Source organism: Alexandromys fortis, unplaced genomic scaffold (genome assembly GCF_014885135.2).
Source record: "Alexandromys fortis isolate MF-2015 unplaced genomic scaffold, M_Fortis_MF-2015_v1.1 scaffold_5, whole genome shotgun sequence".
Classification (NCBI taxonomy): domain Eukaryota; kingdom Metazoa; phylum Chordata; class Mammalia; order Rodentia; family Cricetidae; genus Alexandromys; species Alexandromys fortis.
In genome coordinates this window covers 2,537,657-2,555,544 of record NW_026067924.1, presented here as the reverse complement: position 1 = coordinate 2,555,544, position 17,888 = coordinate 2,537,657, and the positions used below count along the sequence as shown (strand labels likewise).

At 44.6% G+C, this 17,888-nt stretch overlaps 1 pseudogene; it reads left to right on the top strand.

The window, feature by feature from the left end:
* The first annotated feature begins 12,558 nt into the window (after window positions 1-12,558).
* LOC126501614 (40S ribosomal protein S10-like) lies at window positions 12,559-13,071 on the top strand (annotated as a pseudogene).
* Window positions 13,072-17,888: the final 4,817 nt, after the last annotated feature.

Below are 17,888 nucleotides of genomic sequence, written 5' to 3'. Positions count from 1 at the left end.
AAAGATTCCCACATGGCATTTAAACCAACCAGATTTTGACTCTCAGTAACGGCATGATATGCTCGCTGAGAGCCACTACAGGTCAGGAAGATGTTATAGTTCTGAGGAATGTTAAAGTTCAGGAGATCTCTGAGGGCTTTGGGGTACCAGCCAAGGGTAGCCCCTTGCAGAACATGTCTGTGGGTCTAAGGGTGCTAAAAAACTTCTCACCCGGACTAGAGAGCAGTCAGTCTTCGGGGTGGGTTGCTGGGAGAGGGGGGTATCCCTGTCTGGAGGCTGGGAGCCCCTGCTAGAATGAATTCCCCTCTGCAGCTAAGGGTGGAGTCTCAAAGGCTGAGGCAAAGCATGGGTCCCCTTTACCTGGAGAGTAGCTTGATAGAACACCCCGCTGGGATTAAAAGCCTCAAGTATGGGGGTGGGGGGAGGCCTTGTCTCTAGAGAGTACATCCTGGGGGCGTTTTGAAGGCAGTCCTCTCCACCTCCTCATCGAGTTCCACAGTGCCCTGTGTTCCCACGTCTGAATCTATACGGTTCCAGCTGAACCTAACTGGCCCAGATGGGCCCTGATTAGCTGAAGGCGAACATGCAGCTAGGTGAATAAGACCATTGAAAGAAGAGAGTCAAACATGATGGGGCTGAGGAAGAAGCCTGAGCCCACCAAACATTCAAGACCAAGTCCTCAGATTTCTGCTTTGCAAATTTTTGTTACAAGGTTCCCACCGCTTCTGCACGCCGTGGCAGCCCTCCTAGGCCTTGCTCTTTCACCGGGGCAGGGATTTCACTCCTCCAAGGGTTATGGCTTCCTTTGCAGATTCTGCTGCTGTGCAAATGATTCTCAGCCGGCCACTTTTGGTGCTTAGGCCTGCCCGTATCAGAGGTGGTCAGGAAACCCCATATAAGGGGAGGGGGCACCTACCCTTAACACTAGCACTCAGGGGCCTAAGGCAGAAGGGCCACAGAAAGTTCAAGGCCAGTCTGGACTGCCTAGCAAGCCCTGACTTAAGGGGGGAAAAGAGGGATGGGGGAATCAAACTATGCCCATTAGTAATTTGATAACTATAAGCAAATTACAGTTTAGTATTTTATATAAAAATGTATTATGACCATGCAGACAGGTACAACAGCAAACACTGGACTAGTCAATTATAGTTTCTGTGTATAATTCATAGTCAGAAGGAAGTTCAAAAAATCAAGAAACAATTTCCCACCTATTAGATTAAAACATCCAGTTGTTTTGTTTTCTGTTTTTGAACCTTGGTCTCAAGGCAATAGCCCAGGCTAGCCTTGAGCTAGCAGAGAATGACCTTGGGCTCCTGATCCTTCTCCACCTACCTCCCAAATTCTATGACTATAAACACGGACCACCCTGCCCGGCACTACTGGGTATAAATTTTAAGTCCTCTAGCAAGTGTGTAATGCCACAGTTTTAACAAGATTGATATTTCATTTTTACACAATGTATGTAAAAGAGTGATTCATATTACTCTGGATTCTGTGTGCAATGGGGTCAAGTAAAAAAATCCATTCCTGTGCGTAGAGCAATGGAAAAAAATACCGATTGAATCTGGAATTCAAGCGAGTTTTGAAAACAATTTAAATGCCTAGTTTACACATTTCCTCCTCTAGGGTGTATATTTTACCCACTGCAGAAGTTGTAACTGATTCTTGTACAAACTGAGCTTCTTCCCCAACAGACTGATGCTTCCAATCTACTTCCTGGGTATGGTGCAAAGGCAGAATTTATCAGCTTATTCTCTCCTCATCCCGGAAGTACTCCTGAGATCTAGAGAAAAGAACACGACCTGGCTCTAGAAAAGCAAATCAAACTAAACCCAATACTAAAAGAGAGATACACAACACCTCAACAGAGAAGAGAAATTGTGAGGACAAAACACTCTGAGGACTGAAGATGCAGCTTGGTGACAGGGAGCTTGTCTCGTGTGCGTGAAGCCCTGGCTTCAATTCCTGGTGCCACAAAAAGACAGAGAAGAAAGAAAGATTTAAAAAACAAAATCCAGCTGCCCTTGTTCCACAGGCAAGTGGGGGAGAAGCAGGTGGAAACCCCCCCCCCAGGTAAATCCAGGCCACCTCTTGCACAAAACCCCAGCCAGGACTTAGGGACTTGGAGCTTCGTCCTGCAGATAGTCTGCCAGACTTAATGTATTTGATAAAGATTCTGGCTTTCCATCTTCAGTCTTGCTTTGCTATATTAATCCGAGAGTTTCAGGAATACGAGAAACAGTGGCAATAATTCAAAATTTTTCATTATCTGCTCTTGGCTGTGTCTTCATTTGTCACAGCTGCCGGGCTGGAATGAAGAAGCCGCTCTGTCCCCTGGTACAGATATGGGGTAATTCTTTCTCGGCATGTCTTTCAATCCGAGATTTCCCTGACCGGAGGAATGGTCTGGGCTCTTTCTGACCAAGTACCTGCAGACCATGTGTGTGATACTCCCCACATCCAGACTATCTAACCTCTGGTCCACCCAGGTCCTGGGTCTGGAACCGCTAGGATCCCAGCCTGAGACCTGAGAACCTGAGCTGTGACAGCCCCTACCGAACCCCAGGTTTGGTCACCAGTCTCAATAGACCAATGAAGAAAGTCAGCAATAATAAGAGGAGAAAGAAGAGGTTTATTCAATGTATCCACACTAAGAAGAAGAGCCAAGAGATCTAGTGACCCTCACCCTTCACCCCCATGTCCAATCTTGGGGTATCCTGACATGAACTTGAAATTTAAATAGAGGATGGCCCTGGTCAAGGTGTGGTCCTACCCCATCATTATTGTCTCCATGACAGTCTGTCCTGCAAGCTGATCTAGTAAGAATCCTGTGAAATCTCTTCCTGGGAGGCAAGGTGTTAACATCAGTTCTCATGGTTTGTCTTGCCCCAGCAATGAGATTCCTGGAGAAATTCTGACTTCTTGGGGTCTAGTTCTTGGGGTCCATTGATTTTAAAAGTCTGAGAGTCAAAATGATGAGGAGAAGTGTCTTCCTAAATTATCTTTATTCCTGCCACGTTAGTGTCACATCAAATAGAATCACTTCATGAGGGAAAGGAAGAGGGAGGGGAAGACATGATTCCACAAACAGATCACAGTCACAGAAGTCTGAAGGCCAGGGTCATTCATTGAAAGCAAGCCTTGTAGTGGAGCAGAAGTCCCGTCATAAGTGAACTACAGGGGTCACTGTAAATATTTATCCCAGAATTATTTTCCTTATCCCCTCTTGTGTTCACTACTCCACCTACTTCATAAATCTAAACTCATCAGTATAAAAGGGAACTGCCCTCAGTCATGGCTGAGGATCTTAGCGTGTCAGTTCGCGGGGCTCCTCACAGGTTTGCTGGCCAGGATCAACAAGAAGAAGGACTGCTTGTCTTGTACATGAGTCACTCAAGGGGAAGGCTAAGGCCCAGGTTCCCATTTTTATTATCATCAAAGGGCAACCTTCCTGGTCTTGGTAGAAAAGTTTAAAAATGAAACAGACGGAGGGAAGTTGGAGACTGGTGCTGTAAACATGATCTGCCCTCTTGCCAGCAAGAAGCGAGATCTGCGTGGGCAGATCCCAGGGATGGGTACTGATTGGCTTCTCTTCCTTTTCCCCTTTGTCCTTAATATATATCCACATGGAACAGTCTCAGCTTCAAGGCTCTCCTGAAATACCAACTAGATGGTGCTACTTAAAAACTGACACTATCTGTACATGCACCATATTCTTTCAGGTCATCTAGGGGTTCGGTATATATGTATTTTAAGATTTATTTTTATCTTCTGCGGGTTAGGGGAGGCGATAGTTGTGTGTCCAAATGTGCATAGGTTCTTGTGAAAACCAGAGCTGGAGTTACAGGCAGCTGTGAGCTGCCCAGTATGGCTGTTGGGAACCCAACCCTTGTCTTCTGGAAGAGCATCAACTGCTCTTAACAGCTGGGCCATCTTTCCAGCCCCTTCATTACTATGCTTTATCTACCTCCCCAATCACAGAGGCTCCTCTTTCCCCCAAGCATCCAGAACAGAGGCTAAAGGTGGCAGGGACATCTGCTCACCGACTCTACCACAAGCTACTAATTATACAACCACGATATAGGTGAAATCAGAGGTCCTTCATTTCATTAATAAAAGAATTTAAGAATGGATTCAAACAAAGACTTGAGAACAATTTTACTAGCATTTAAGGGAAAAAGACCCAAGGCTGCCAGGCTACAAATCTCAGCATCTCTCCAAAGGATGAAGATAAAAGAGAGAGGGGGAGAAGCTGTGCTATTTAAGCCAGCATGGAGGTCAGACACATGGGTAAGCAGCCACATAGAAGAGAGGGAGGCTTTAGGGAAAGAGTGAGGAAGCCTGTCTTAGGGTTTCTATTGCTGTGAAGAGACACCATGACCACAGCAACTCTTACAAAGGAAAGCATTTCATTGGGGCTGGCTTGCAGTTTCAGAGATTTAGTTCATTATCATCATGGTGGAAAGTATGGCAGCACGCCAGCAGACATGGTGCTGGAGAGGTAGTTGAGAGTGACATTTGGATCTGCTGGCAACAGAGGAGACTGCCAAACTGGGCGTGGCTTGAGCGTCTGAACCCTCAAAGCCGGCCCCCAGTGACATATTTCCTCCAATAAGGACTCACTTCCTAATAATGCACAAAAACAGAAAGGAAAAGTTGTAGCTTTCTGACTCAGGCCTCAGAGAGGTGGGCAAAGCCTCATGGTAACTCAGAGGTCTCACACTAGAAGAGAGGAACCCTGGGAAGCAGGAAGTGTAGCATCTCATTAGAGGAAAAACTCATTCAACATAGCTCTTTTGCTTGGCTTTAGGCAAGCCACCTTCCCAAGGTGATACTTTGGCCCGATGATTGACACAGCCTTCCCTGGAATGTGAAGTCTCCACCCAGGGCAGGATCTTATTCTCTTGATCAGGAGTTTTTCCTTAATGGACCCTTACTGCTACTCTAACTGGTACACAGGAGTTTGTGGCCCTGGATGGAGATAGAGTAAAATAATAAGAATAATTCGGGAGCACGGACAAGCGGATAGGTGAAGGATTCTTTCGTCACTTCGAAGTCTGATTGAAGCCGCTCACCAGCTGAGAATCAGGAATTCCAGCACAAGGAGGAGCTGGAGGGATGTTAAATAGCAATGAATTTAACACCTACACAGACATTCCTCCCTCCTTTCCCAGGTCTTTACCTGGAATCTAAAGAATTCAAGAGGAGACTCAGCATCCTAACTCCCTACTCTGACCTAGGTGTTAGCTTAGCAATGTGACCCCAGCCAGTGCGTGGAGATCATCCTATGGTCTCACCTAAGTCAAGATTCTTTTCCAAATCAAGGGATCACTTCAGGTTTGCTGTGGAGTCGATGCAGAGCTCTGCTCTGCCCCTGCTACCGGCGAAAAAAGTCAGCAGAAAGTTCCTCTTCTGTCCTTATGATTCATTCTTTTGGTCATTTATTTAAAGTTTTCACTTTGAGCCATGGTTGCAGGCTGGGCTCAATGCTGTGGTGACTCTCTTGACACCCGATCCCTCCTCTTCTGCGATTACAGGCATGCACCATTACACCTGAATGCGTCTATATTATCTCAGTAGCTTCTTCATATTTACAAGGGGAGCAGAGTACTTTAAACTTTCTGTGAATGTGAGGCGCCATCGTGATAAGGCTTTCTCTACCATTAATTTTGATCCTTAAACACTTAATTCTCAGGTCCCTGTGTTCTCTCTATTCCCATTTACTGTGACTTCTACAACTTGATTTGGTCTAAATGTGTTGTGTTAGATTTATCGTATGAAAGTCAGAAACGTCAGACTGATTTCCGTAGTTCCTGGGTTCTCAAGGGAAAGTTAAAAATTCATAAAGAAAAGGCGTGTCCAGCTTCTTGTTGTAAATCATGTAACAAAGAATGCTGGAATGTTGTGCCTGTGAACTGAGCCCTGACCAAAGCATGCAAAAAGTTTTTGGACTAATTATAGGTTCAATGTCCTTTATTTATGGCTAGAAACCAAATATGAGTGAGTACATCCCATGTTCCTCTTTTGGGGTCTGGCTTACCTCACTCAGGATAGTGTTTTCTATTTCTATCCATTTGCATGCAAAATTCAAGAAGTCCTTGTTTTTTACTGCTGAGTAGTACTCTAATTAGTGATTGTAGAGAAGCTAAATAAGGAGAACCCAAAGAAAAACATATAGGCATCCTCCTGAATATTAACCTTTAACAGACGATGAAAGGAGACAGAGACAGAGACCCACATTGGAGCACTGGACAGAAATCTCAAGGTCCAAATCAGGAGCAGAAGGAGAGAGAGCACGAGCAAGGAACTCAGGACTGTGAGGGGTGCACCCACACACTGAGACAATGGGGATGTTCTATCGAGAACTCACCAAGGCCAGCTGGCCTGAGTCTGAAAAAGCCTGGGATAAAACCAGACTTGCTGAACATTAGCAGACAATGAGGACTACTGAGAACTCAAGAACAATGGCAATGGGTTTTTGATCCTACTGCACGTACTGGTTTTGTGGGAGCCTAGGCAGTTTGGATGCTCACCTTACTAGACCTGGATGGAGGTGGGTGGTCCTTGGACTTCCCACGGGGCAGGGAACCCTGATTGCTCTTTGGGCTGATGAGGGACGGGGACTTGATTGGGGGAGGGGGAGGGAAATGGGAGGCGGTGACGGGGAAGAGACAGAAATCTAAAATAAATAAATAAATAAAAAGTTTTTGGGCTGTGGTACTTCCCATAGATCTGTACTTAATTAGCAATACAACTGAAAGATTATTTCTCCATCAAGGCACAGAGGAGAGGGAAGAACAAGAATGTTTCTTCTTTACAAGCCAGGGCAAGGATGATGGCCAACAGCCAAAGAAAATTAAGGTGACGGAAAATGTCCTCTGCTGTTAAGCCTCTGTCTAATTCCTGGTGAGCATCCTGTGCATAAGACCATAAACAAAGGAGCTAGAGGGAGGAATCAGGAAAGAAATATCTGTGGAGGGTCAGTAGAATGCCATAAATAATGCTCAAATAGTGAGCGGATGGAGGATGGTTGGATGGATGGATGGATGGATGGATGGATGGATGGATGGATGGATGGATGGGCAGATGAATGGGTGTATCTGCACAAGTGAGACATGACTCGAAAATATAGGAAGGAAGAAAGAAAGAAAGAAAGAAAGAAAGAAAGAAAGAAAGAAAGAAAGAAAGAAAGGAAGGAAGAAAGAAAGAAAGAAAGAAAATAACCAAGGTGATGTCAGAAGTACAGCTCTTTAAAGTTTTCTCTGAGATGAAAGGAACGGAAGAGTGACAGAGGAAGCAGAATGTGTTAGCTTCTCATTGATGTAACAAATACCTAAGAATGTCTTCTTAACAAAATATTTATTTTGGCTCATGATTGCAAAAGTGTAAGTCTGTTGTGGTTTGAATTAAAGTGTTCCCAACACACCCATAGCTTTAATGTTTGGTTCCTAGTGGTGGTACCATTTTGGAGAGGTTCTGGAAACTATAGGAGGTGGAGCCTTTCTGGCAGAAGCAAGTTAGTAGGAAAGGGCTTTCGAGGTTTATACTTGAGTCTGATTCTGTTTCTGTCTCTGTTTCTTTGTCTGTGTGATGTCAACTGCCTCTGCCACACTAGAGCTATGAGCTAAGCTGCTTGACCTGTCTGCCTTGCTGTAATGGACCAAATATCATGAACCTGAAAAAAAATCTTAGGTCTCCTAAATTGTTTCTGCCTGGTATCCTGTCATAGCAACAGCAAAATAATGGCAAACACCTGTGGTCCCTTGGCTCCTTTCTAGCTTATGGTGAGCTAACACTTCACATCGGGGAAGCTGATGAAGTAAAGCTGCTTACCTTATGGTACCCTGGAAACAAAGAGAGAGAAACGTGCTAGACCCTCAGTGATATATCCACAATGACAAGGGTACATATTCTAAGATTTTTCTACGACTATGTGTGTGTGTGTGTGTACACTCAAAGAAGGCATACAGATTGACAGTTGCTGATAACAATAAAGAATTTATTTTAAGCTGAATGTGGAGCCGCATACTTTTAATACCAGAATTCAAGAACTTGGTAAGTTTGAGGTCAGTTTGGTCTACATAGCAAGTTCCAGACCACCTAGGGCTAGATAGTAGGACCTTATAAAAAGAAAGAAAGAAAGAAAGAAAGAAAGAAAGAAAGAAAGAAAGAAAGAAAGAAAGAGGGAAGGAGGGAGAAAGGAAGGAAGGAAGGAAGGAAGGAAGGAAGGAAGGAAGGAAGGAAGGAAGGAAGGACAGAAAATTTTACTTTTAAACAATTCTTTGGTATACTTACACTTTTTAAAGATAAGAACAAATTTGCATATTTAGGAGCTGGGCATATTTTTCTGTCCAGGACAATGTGATTGAAAGATACACTCATTTGATACTTGCGTGCTAAAGAGCAATACAAGGAAAAACTAAATAACTCTAAGTTAACGGAGTAACTAAACCATTATGTTTCTATGAGAGCAGGGAACTTTATGTATGCATCCAGGGAAACCCCTACAGTCCCTAACAACAGTACTCTTGTTCTGAGCTGAGGTGTCGGAGGCAGTGCGCACTAGAATTGCATGGTGTAGCAGCATGGTCAATGCAAAGTTTACATATGTTGAGTTTACAACCAAGACTGCAGTAAAGCCATACCATGCAGCACAGGTGAGTGCCGCCTGCAGCACTTTGGATTCACTGCATGTTCAAATTTTGAATTAATTTGTGATGACTGCACGCTCAGAACCTTTTTTTCTGTGGCCAATTTCCCCCAAATTTCTTGTTTAGTGACTGAACTCTATATGACATTGTGACCTATAGTTTAAGAAACTTTGGTCCAGGAGGCTCAAGAGTAATCAATGAAAGGATCGGTGGCCAGCCTAACCTCTGGGAAGTGATCTAGGCTGGACAGGGCCAGCACAGACGGAAGGGATGATCTCACCAGTAGATGGAAACTAGTCTGCAACCATGGAGAATCCTCCACGCTATCACAGCCTCAGCGAGATGATCAGCTCCCGCACCCTTGTCTTATTGGTCTTCTCTAGGATTAAACAAGAGGGGGCACCAACCCTTTCATTCTTCATTCAGAGTAAGACCCTGGCCTCTCCTAGTTGCCCAGCCTTATGTAGGCCAGGAAGTTTGTGTGCACACTTTATCCCTGTGGCCTTGCATCCAACCCAATCAAAAGGAAGTGAATGGCTGCTGTTAATTCTTTCCCCGCCCTTGTTTGCTGCTTTACTACATGAATCTGGGATCAAAGACTGCAGTCATTCTAAATAAAAGGGTACCTACTGAAATACGTTGACAAAGACCTTCCAATCCCAGAAGAGAAGTTCTTACAAACTGAAAGCCTGTTTTTTTTTTTTTTGACAGATTGCCAATGCTGCTTTGTCCGCATTAGAAGTATCTGCCAAGTAAGAAACCGTGAAACTTAGTCACAAAAGATGGTTGTATAAGTTTAGTGAGAGATCTGTAAGTCACGCTGTGCGAATACTCACTCTAGCCAAATGGGCATTTTCTAAATACAAATACTGGGAGTTTATGAGCCAGACACTCCTCTCAAAGGTAGAGAAAAGGGAGTTAGAGACAGGCTCAAAGTAGTCTTATCTCCTGAAGAAAATTCCAGAGTCACAGAGAACAGGACTGGAGTACCTTACAGGAAATAAGGTTAGAGGTGACAAACTAGGGCTGTGGTTCAGTAGAAGAATGCTTGCTTAGCGTGCATGAACCCTTGAGTTCAATCTCAACAGTAGAAGAGAGGCAGTGAGGGGGGGGAGTCAGAAAAAGGAGTTGGGGACGGAAGCAAGGGGAAGAGAGGAAAGGAGAAAAAGAAGTAGAAGAAAGAGGAGGGGAGAGGGGAAGAGTGGAGAATCTCTGGTAGCTGAATCATTATCAAGCTCAGGGCTGGTGAATGCTGCCTGATTCTGCACATCCTGTGCATCTTACGAGGAGGATGGGCCACCTCCACCCTCTAGGGATGTTCTGATGGATTAAAACTGAACTGAATCATGGCCAGGTGTTTTCAGTTATTGAAACCTGGCCAGACATCAGTCAGGCCTTTGCAAGGCACCTTCCCAAGTACCACCCAACTCTCAAAAGCCACAGGAAGTAGCTCATATCATCCCCTTGTATAGATGAGAAAGTCACAGTTGAAGAGATGAAGGCTCCCTGGCTAGTATTATATCTCTGGTCACCTTACTCTCGCATTTGATTTATTAACTATACCTATTAGCTTCTGAAGAGTCAGATGATGCTGAACATATAGGCGCCATTTGACTCCCTTTCTAGAACCATAAGCCAAAATGAACTCCTTCTTCCATAAATCGCATTCGGTCTTGCTGCTATGTTATAGCAATGAAAAGTAGCTGACACAGAAGTTGGCGTGAGAGTAGGGGCTTTGTGAAGAACTTGAACCTGGTGCTTTTGGAGAAATGTAAAAGGCTTTGGAACTTTTGACAGGAAAAGCAATTAAATATTGAAAATATAGCTTACTGAGCCATTCCAGTAGGAGATGGGAGACAAGAACACTGAGGTGATGAGGGCTATGGAAGTATAACTCAATAGAGTCCAGAGGGAAGCAAAAATTTGAAAAGTGAGTGGGTTGCATATCAACAGTTTGACGAAGAATCTGGCCGTGAGCTGCCCAGTGTGGGATCTGGAGATCAAACCCCAGTCTTCTACAAGAGCAGCAGGAGCCCTCAAGCCAGATCTGAGCATTGCTCCAGCCTCTGACATGCTGTTTCTTAACTGTGAGAAGATTCTTTTTCAAATCCAGGAAAGGTGTCTTCTGTCACAGAAGGCAGGGGGAAAATGAGACCATGAAGATTCATATAGGGGACTTTTGAGAAATAAGTAAAGCCACCAGCAGCTCAGCCCCCTTGATGGAAGAAGGTAATTGGTTAATTATAATAAACCAACTGCTTGGCCTCATAGCTTAGAACATAGGTGGGTGGAGTAAACAGAATAGAATTCTGGGCGGAAGAGGAAGTGAGGTCAGACTCTGCTCTGCTTCCGGAGAGACTCTGCTCTCTGGAGCAGAGACACCATGCTCCACTCTCCCAGGATGGACGGAGGCTAGAATCTTCCCGGTAAGCTCACCTTGGGGTGCTTACACGCATTATTAGAAATGGGCTAGTCCAGGTGCAAGAATTAGCCTGTAAGGGCTAGAGTTCATGGGCCAAGCAGTTCTTAAATGAATACAGTTTGTGTGTTGTTATTTCGGGCATAAGCTAGCCAAGCGGCCGGGGTGTTGGGGACGCAGCCCCGCCGCCGCTCCATATTTCAACACCCCCTCACCTGCCTGTGCCCAAATATCTCACCCTGGTTCATGGTAGGTTTCTACTAGTATGTAAGGTGGATCAACCTTAGACAGTGCATTTGGAAAACTTAGGAAAAGTGGAAATGTATGCAAAATATTCCTTTGGCACGTTAAGCGTCTTTATTGTAGTGAGCCCAAGCCAAAAATCTGATCACGATAAGCTTCCTTTAGAAGTGACTACCGTTTGCCTTCCTCCTCTTATCGGCATGTCAAGCTGGCAGGCACCTGCCATACCAATGGTAGTGTCCTCACACTTCCCTATGGCGTGTGGCCAGCACTCAGAAGTGGTGAGCCGCACACTTGCTACCATCAGCTGGCCAGCCCAAACCACAGAGAGACCTGTAGGCACCTTCTCCGCCACTGCCTTTCATGTCATTGGTGAAAATCCAGAGAGACTTAGAATAAAGAAGAAAAACATTATCATCGTTTTTCTATGGCTGAGAGTACACAGATATCTTGGAAAAATATAGAGAGGTTCCTCAGTGAGTGCCACATTGCAGGGATTTGCATTCTAGAGAAACTTCCATCACCCCACAACCTTGTACCCATGGAGAGGTTTGACTTAAATTCAAATATCTCTTAGTCATATAAACAATATAATATGGTTCCGAAGGGTTATTCATCCATGATCTGGTTATCACAAGCAACTTCAGAATTGTTTGTCAAAAAGCTTTCAATAATGATAACTCCACTTATTATTTGATGATATCATCTGAGCCTCGCAAATACATGCTATAGATGTGAGACAAATGGGTACGGTTTCCTGCTTAGCTGCACACCGGTCTGGGGAGTCATTGCAGAGCAACCCAGACCCACACGTCCATGACAGCACTGATTGCAACAAACCCGTCCAGTGGGATCTGCTAGGGGTTCCATCTCAGGATGCTGGTCTTTCTGAGATGGAACTCAGTGCAGCAAGAACAAGGCCACACCCCAACTTTGTCACAACATCTACTGTGTTGTACGAAGTTCTTGTGTAACTCAAGCTACCTCAGGAAAAAAAATGAACAAGTATATATATTTATTTATTATTTATTAATCCACACACTCATTAGCCTATTTTGGCTGTTCTCAGGGAGGCTGACTCTGTGGTATCAGGGTGACTATCGGTAACTTCCCTCCTCCCAGAGTAATATAAATGCTGGGAGAATGAGGATGCCTCTCTCCAGTGGTACAAGAAAGTATGGAATGGGGGCACATGCCTTTCCCTCTCTGGCCTCAGCTTTGGCCTCAGACACAGTCGCCCCTGAGATGCTGATACCCCAGAAGAACCAGATTGCCATCTATGGACTCCCTTTTAAGGAGGGAATGATAGAGCGAAAATAAATTCCACATCCCCAAACACCCAGAGCTGGCAGAAAAGAATGTACTTAATCTTCAAGTAATAAAGACCACCCGGTCTCTCCAGTCTCAAAGCTACAGAAAGGAGCAATTTGCCTGGAAACATTTCCACTGGTACCTTACCCAGGAGGGCATCCAGTATCTCTGCCATTCCCTCCAACAGCCTCCTAAGACCGTGCCTGCCACCCTGCACTACAATCATCCTGAGACCAGAAGGTGGGCTTAAAGGACCAGAGAGTAGGAAACTTCAAGATTCATGAAGGGAGGCTTAATGTGGCGTGGAGAAGGAGTCCTGGCCCCCCGATACTGACAAGAAAGCCAAGGCTGGAGTTGGCTCAATAGTGGGGTTCCTGTTCAGAGGCAGCTTTGTCATGGACATGGTCAGCCACCTCAATAAAACTGGAGGAGATTGTTTTGTGTTGAATAAACTTGTAATTTAATAACAATAATGATAAGTGGAGATAGGGCTGGGGAGATGGTTCTGTGAGTCGGTAAAGTATTTGCTACACAAGTGTGAGGACCTGAGTTCGGATCCCAATACCCATATAAAGCCATGTGCAATAGTGATCATCTGTGCTCTTTGCCATCCTCGTGTTCCTACAGTGAGATGGGAGGCCAAAACAAGTGAGTCATCAGAAACTGATAGGCTGTCTAGACTAGGATATGCAGCAGTGAGTAGGGGACCTGTTCACACTAGATAACAGGCAAGACCTAACACCTTAGGTTGTCCCTCCAACCTCCATATATCTACATGGTACCTGTGTGCCTGAACTCACGCATAGATCACACAATACATGGGGGGGAGGGAAAAGGGGAGTGGGGGGAGAAAGAAGGGAGGGGGAGGAAGGAAGGGAGGGAGGAAAAGGGAAATGACAGAAAGAAATGAGAGAATGGATCTCATTGACTTATTTCTCATTAACAGAATTAACAAAACATAGCCAAACACTGTGACTATAATAATAGCTGAATCATACCTCCCTGATACCCACTTAAGGACCCATGCAATGAGATCAGCCTCACTTGGACCTGATATACTAATTTATAATGGCTAGCAAACCAAGGTTATAATGGCTAGCAAAACAAGGTACCACAAACTTGATCATTTGACACCAAGTATCTATTTCCTCATGATTCTGGAAACTACAAGTTTGAGCTGAAGATGTCACTTGGGTTGCTTATTGCTCCTGGCTCGTCCATGATCATCTTTTCCCTGGGACCTCACATGATCTGTGCATCAGTCTCGTAATCCCTTAAGAGGACCTGAGTCATATCAGAGTCTACTGTACCAACATTTCTTTAACTTATTCACCTTTCTCAGGGTAGAGGTAAATAAGTTGAATAAGTTAGGTAAAAAGAAAGGAAGAAAGGAAAAAAAGAAAGACATATAGATATACAGTCACAGATAGATAGATAGATAGATAGATAGATAGATAGATAGATAGATAGACAAATGTCTTATATAGTCATAGATAGATAGACAGATAGATAGTCACAGATAGATAAATAGATAAGTAGATAGATTAGAGAAATAGAGAGAGAGAGAAAGAGAAGGTAGGGTAGGTAGATAGATAGACAGGTAGATAATCTTATACAGTCACATTATATACAGTCGCATTCTGCGGTCCTAAGGACTCTAGCATGTGAACTTTGGAGGGACATAGTTCAGCCTCTTAAGTTTAATTTTCCAGAAATTTAAGATGCTATTAGCAAAAGAAGGGACATTGATGTAAAGCAGGGAAAGGCAGCAAGGCCCGCCACAGCTTTTCAGTCTCTGCAGATGCTGTCCCCACAGAGTCTGTGATGGGGCAGGTCCAGGGCCTCAGGAATGCCCACATATGGAAGGTTAACACCTTCAGTCAACAGAGCAGGGAAGGAATTTTAATGCTCTCAAATCATGTTGCTTAAATGTGTTCCATTAAATACTAGTTTCATTTGGGGATTTAAATAGATCTTACTGAAAAAAAAAAGGATTATGTGGTTTAAAAAAAAAAGAAGTTTGTGTTTTGCTTTGTTTGGAAATGCTTAACTCAAATTAGACAAGTTTCTAGACCACAGGACTTCCCAAAGCCTTTTAATATGTGAACGATTTTTGTGAAGCTCCAAGAATGAGCGTGTAATCTAAAAAAATGTACCATTGCTCCAGACACACAGCAGAGAAAGCTTCTTTATGAAATGCTATTCACATATGGGACATGAAATTAAGTTTTGATTGGGTGATGAGGACAGGATGACGGCACAACTAGACGTCAAAATGGTGGAAGGCTGGCTTTGCCTATTCTGCAGAGCTTTGGCCCAATCTCGTGCTGTATGTTCACATGCTTATGTCCTTCCAAGGACCCTGTGTTGAAATTCTAACTCTCAGTGTGACGGTATTGAAAGCGGGGCCATTGGGTGATTATTAGGTCATGAGAAAGCCCTTGTGGATGGGATGAGCGTGCTTATGAGAGGAATCCCAGAAAGATAGCTACCTTGTCCTTTCTCCATCTGAAGACATAGTAAGAAATAGTGTGTGTGAACCAGGAAAGAAACCCTCACCAGACAATAAATCTCTGGCCACCTTCAGTTAACACTTCTTAGGCTCCAAAACTGTGGAAAAACTCTCTCAGTTGTGCGTAAGCCACCCAGACTCTTGTATTTTATTGTACCATTCTGAACACTGGCTTCTAACACACTCACCATCTTAACCTCAGCTCACAGACAGCAGGAGGCTTAGAAATGAAAGAAGTGAGCCAGTAGGGATGGCTGCAGACAAGACTGAAGAAGCTGATCAGGATAGAAGCATGAAGGAGAAGTATGGTTCAAAACACCAAGCAAATGAGTTTCAGTAAACTCTGGTAAGAATTGCGGTGTATCAGTCTTGAGAGATGCATCCGGTAACTGGGGCTTCGGGAGGCCTACTGTGTTCATTACTGGTCCAATTGTTGGGAGAAAATACCAGACACAAACATCTTAAGAAAGGAAGGGGTTGTTTTGGTTCACAGGTCAAGGGGGAGTTCATTGTGGCAGGACATGGGTAGCAGCAGGGGCATGAAGCAGCTGGTCATGTCACAAACACAGTCAGGAAACAGAAAATGGCAAATGTCCATGCTCTTCTTGTTTTCTCTCTTGCACGCAGTCTGGAACCCCAGCCCATGGAATGGGCCACCTACATTTAGGGTGCGTCTTCCTACTTCAATTAGCCTAACCTTCATAACTCCTCTTACATAACTCCTCCCAGAGGCTTGTCTCCAAAGTTTTTGTCGAGCCTGTCAAATTGACAATCACCATAACCCATCACACCTACCCTGAAACTCTCTGGACATCACTTGAGTGTCTGTGATAGACCAGAAAGCCCCTTTCAACTGGAAAAGGTAGAAACTAGGAGCAGGAAGCAATCTAGAGAGAAGCAATCTACTTGTATAAGCAGCAGGTACAGATGCAACACCCATCCAATGACCCCAGCTGAGGCGTAGTGCCCGTTCACATCCAGAAGCCTGAGTTCCACAAAAAGTCAGAATTGAGCTTAGCCTATTAGAGTTTACTTTCTACTTATAAACACGGAATGGCTCTGCTTCCGCCTGCCATTTCACCCAGGAAGCAAACTGGAGCATACAAGGACAAGGAGACTCGCAGCACCTTTCTGACGTGTGGTAACTCCTATTAAAGGTTTACCTCCCAGGAAGTCCCCTAACATACACCAGGACTCAGATCCTGCCAGTGCATACGTCACCCGCTCTGATGCCTCGGAAATCGAGAAAGTTTGCAAAGACAGCTGACAGAATTCCTGCTTCCGTGGTGCTGTGGGATGGATTGTTTGTTTAAGAATAATAGGATTGCAACCCAACCTTCAGTTAAATCCTAAGAAGTGGATTGACGTCCCTTGTGAGCAAACCCTTGTTCTCCATCCCTATTCAGTTCAGCAAGGGATAAAAGGAGCTAGCGAAACTCCAGAAAGAATAAAGATGAATAAAAATGTCTGTTCCATCCCAAGCATCAGAAATGCTAAACACATGTTTTGCAGTTCAATGGTTTTAGAATATTTTCCAACATGACCTTTATAAATATTTGTGTGTCCCTCCCACTCCAGGCAGCCAATGACCTGACCACTGGAAGGAGTCCCAGGGGAGGCAGAATGAGGAAGTGCTCTCAAGTGTATGAACTAAGGATGCCCCAGAGTAAGTCAGCCTGCCCCCCCCATGCCCCGTGAGGACATGTATTACCTCCTTTGGGTTATAACACTTCCAATTAGATGCTAATGAATAACAGAGTAAATTGTTCAGCATGAGGGTCAACAAGATGGCTCACTGGGTGAAGGTGCTTGCTAAAACATCCTGGCAATCTGAGTTCAACTCCCAGAATTTACATAAAAGTGGAAGGAGAGAAACAAAGCTGCAAAGTTGTCCACAAGGTGACACACACATACCTGTTTATATCTAGACACACGCACATACATGCTAAACACATACTCTACACACACAAAATAAATTAATTAATTACTTATTCAACATGATCTGAAGAAGAAAGACCACTTCCCAGTGTTGGTGAGTCAGAGGGCACGCCGGCTGGAGCAGGAGAAAGCTTCCAAGTCTGTCTGCATCAAACACCCCCTCATAGAGGTTAAGCAGATGAAGTGAGGATAAGGAACGAAAAAGAAAAGAGAAATCTGGATCATGCTATACACCCTTCTCCCTGATAGTTGGGCTGCTCTGAGTCTAGCTTTCAGAACACCCCCACGATAGCCTGTTTTACCCTTCTGCTTCTCTTTCTGGACCCCACACTTCCTTCTCCGCCTCCTCTCAGTATTAATGTGGTGTTCCACAGTGCACTCTTTCCCGTCTATCTCCCGTCCCAATACCACCCTGCTGCAAATCTAACCCCAGCCCATTCCCAGCTCAGAGCACACTTCCCATCTGTGCCCCTGGTTGAGCACTCCCTTTCCAATGTTCTCCATTCCTTCTGGATGAAGGCGCAGGATGCCACAGGGCCGGCTAGCCATTTTCTGTCTTGTCTTACCCCAGTGCGTAGATAGCACTGACAGCATGGCATTTTAAGCCTTGGTTTGCTTGACCCCCACACAATGCCCAGTCTATGGACACCTTTAGTCATCGACCTTCTGCTTTGCTGCATATTCCAGTTCCATTGTGGTCCAAACCCATGGTTTTAAATCCTCTTCCTTGCATCCTCCAAGTGCCTGCTGCACGTATCACAGATATCCCAATTCTTCTGCTTCCCAAACTAAAAACATTGCTTGCCAGCATGTC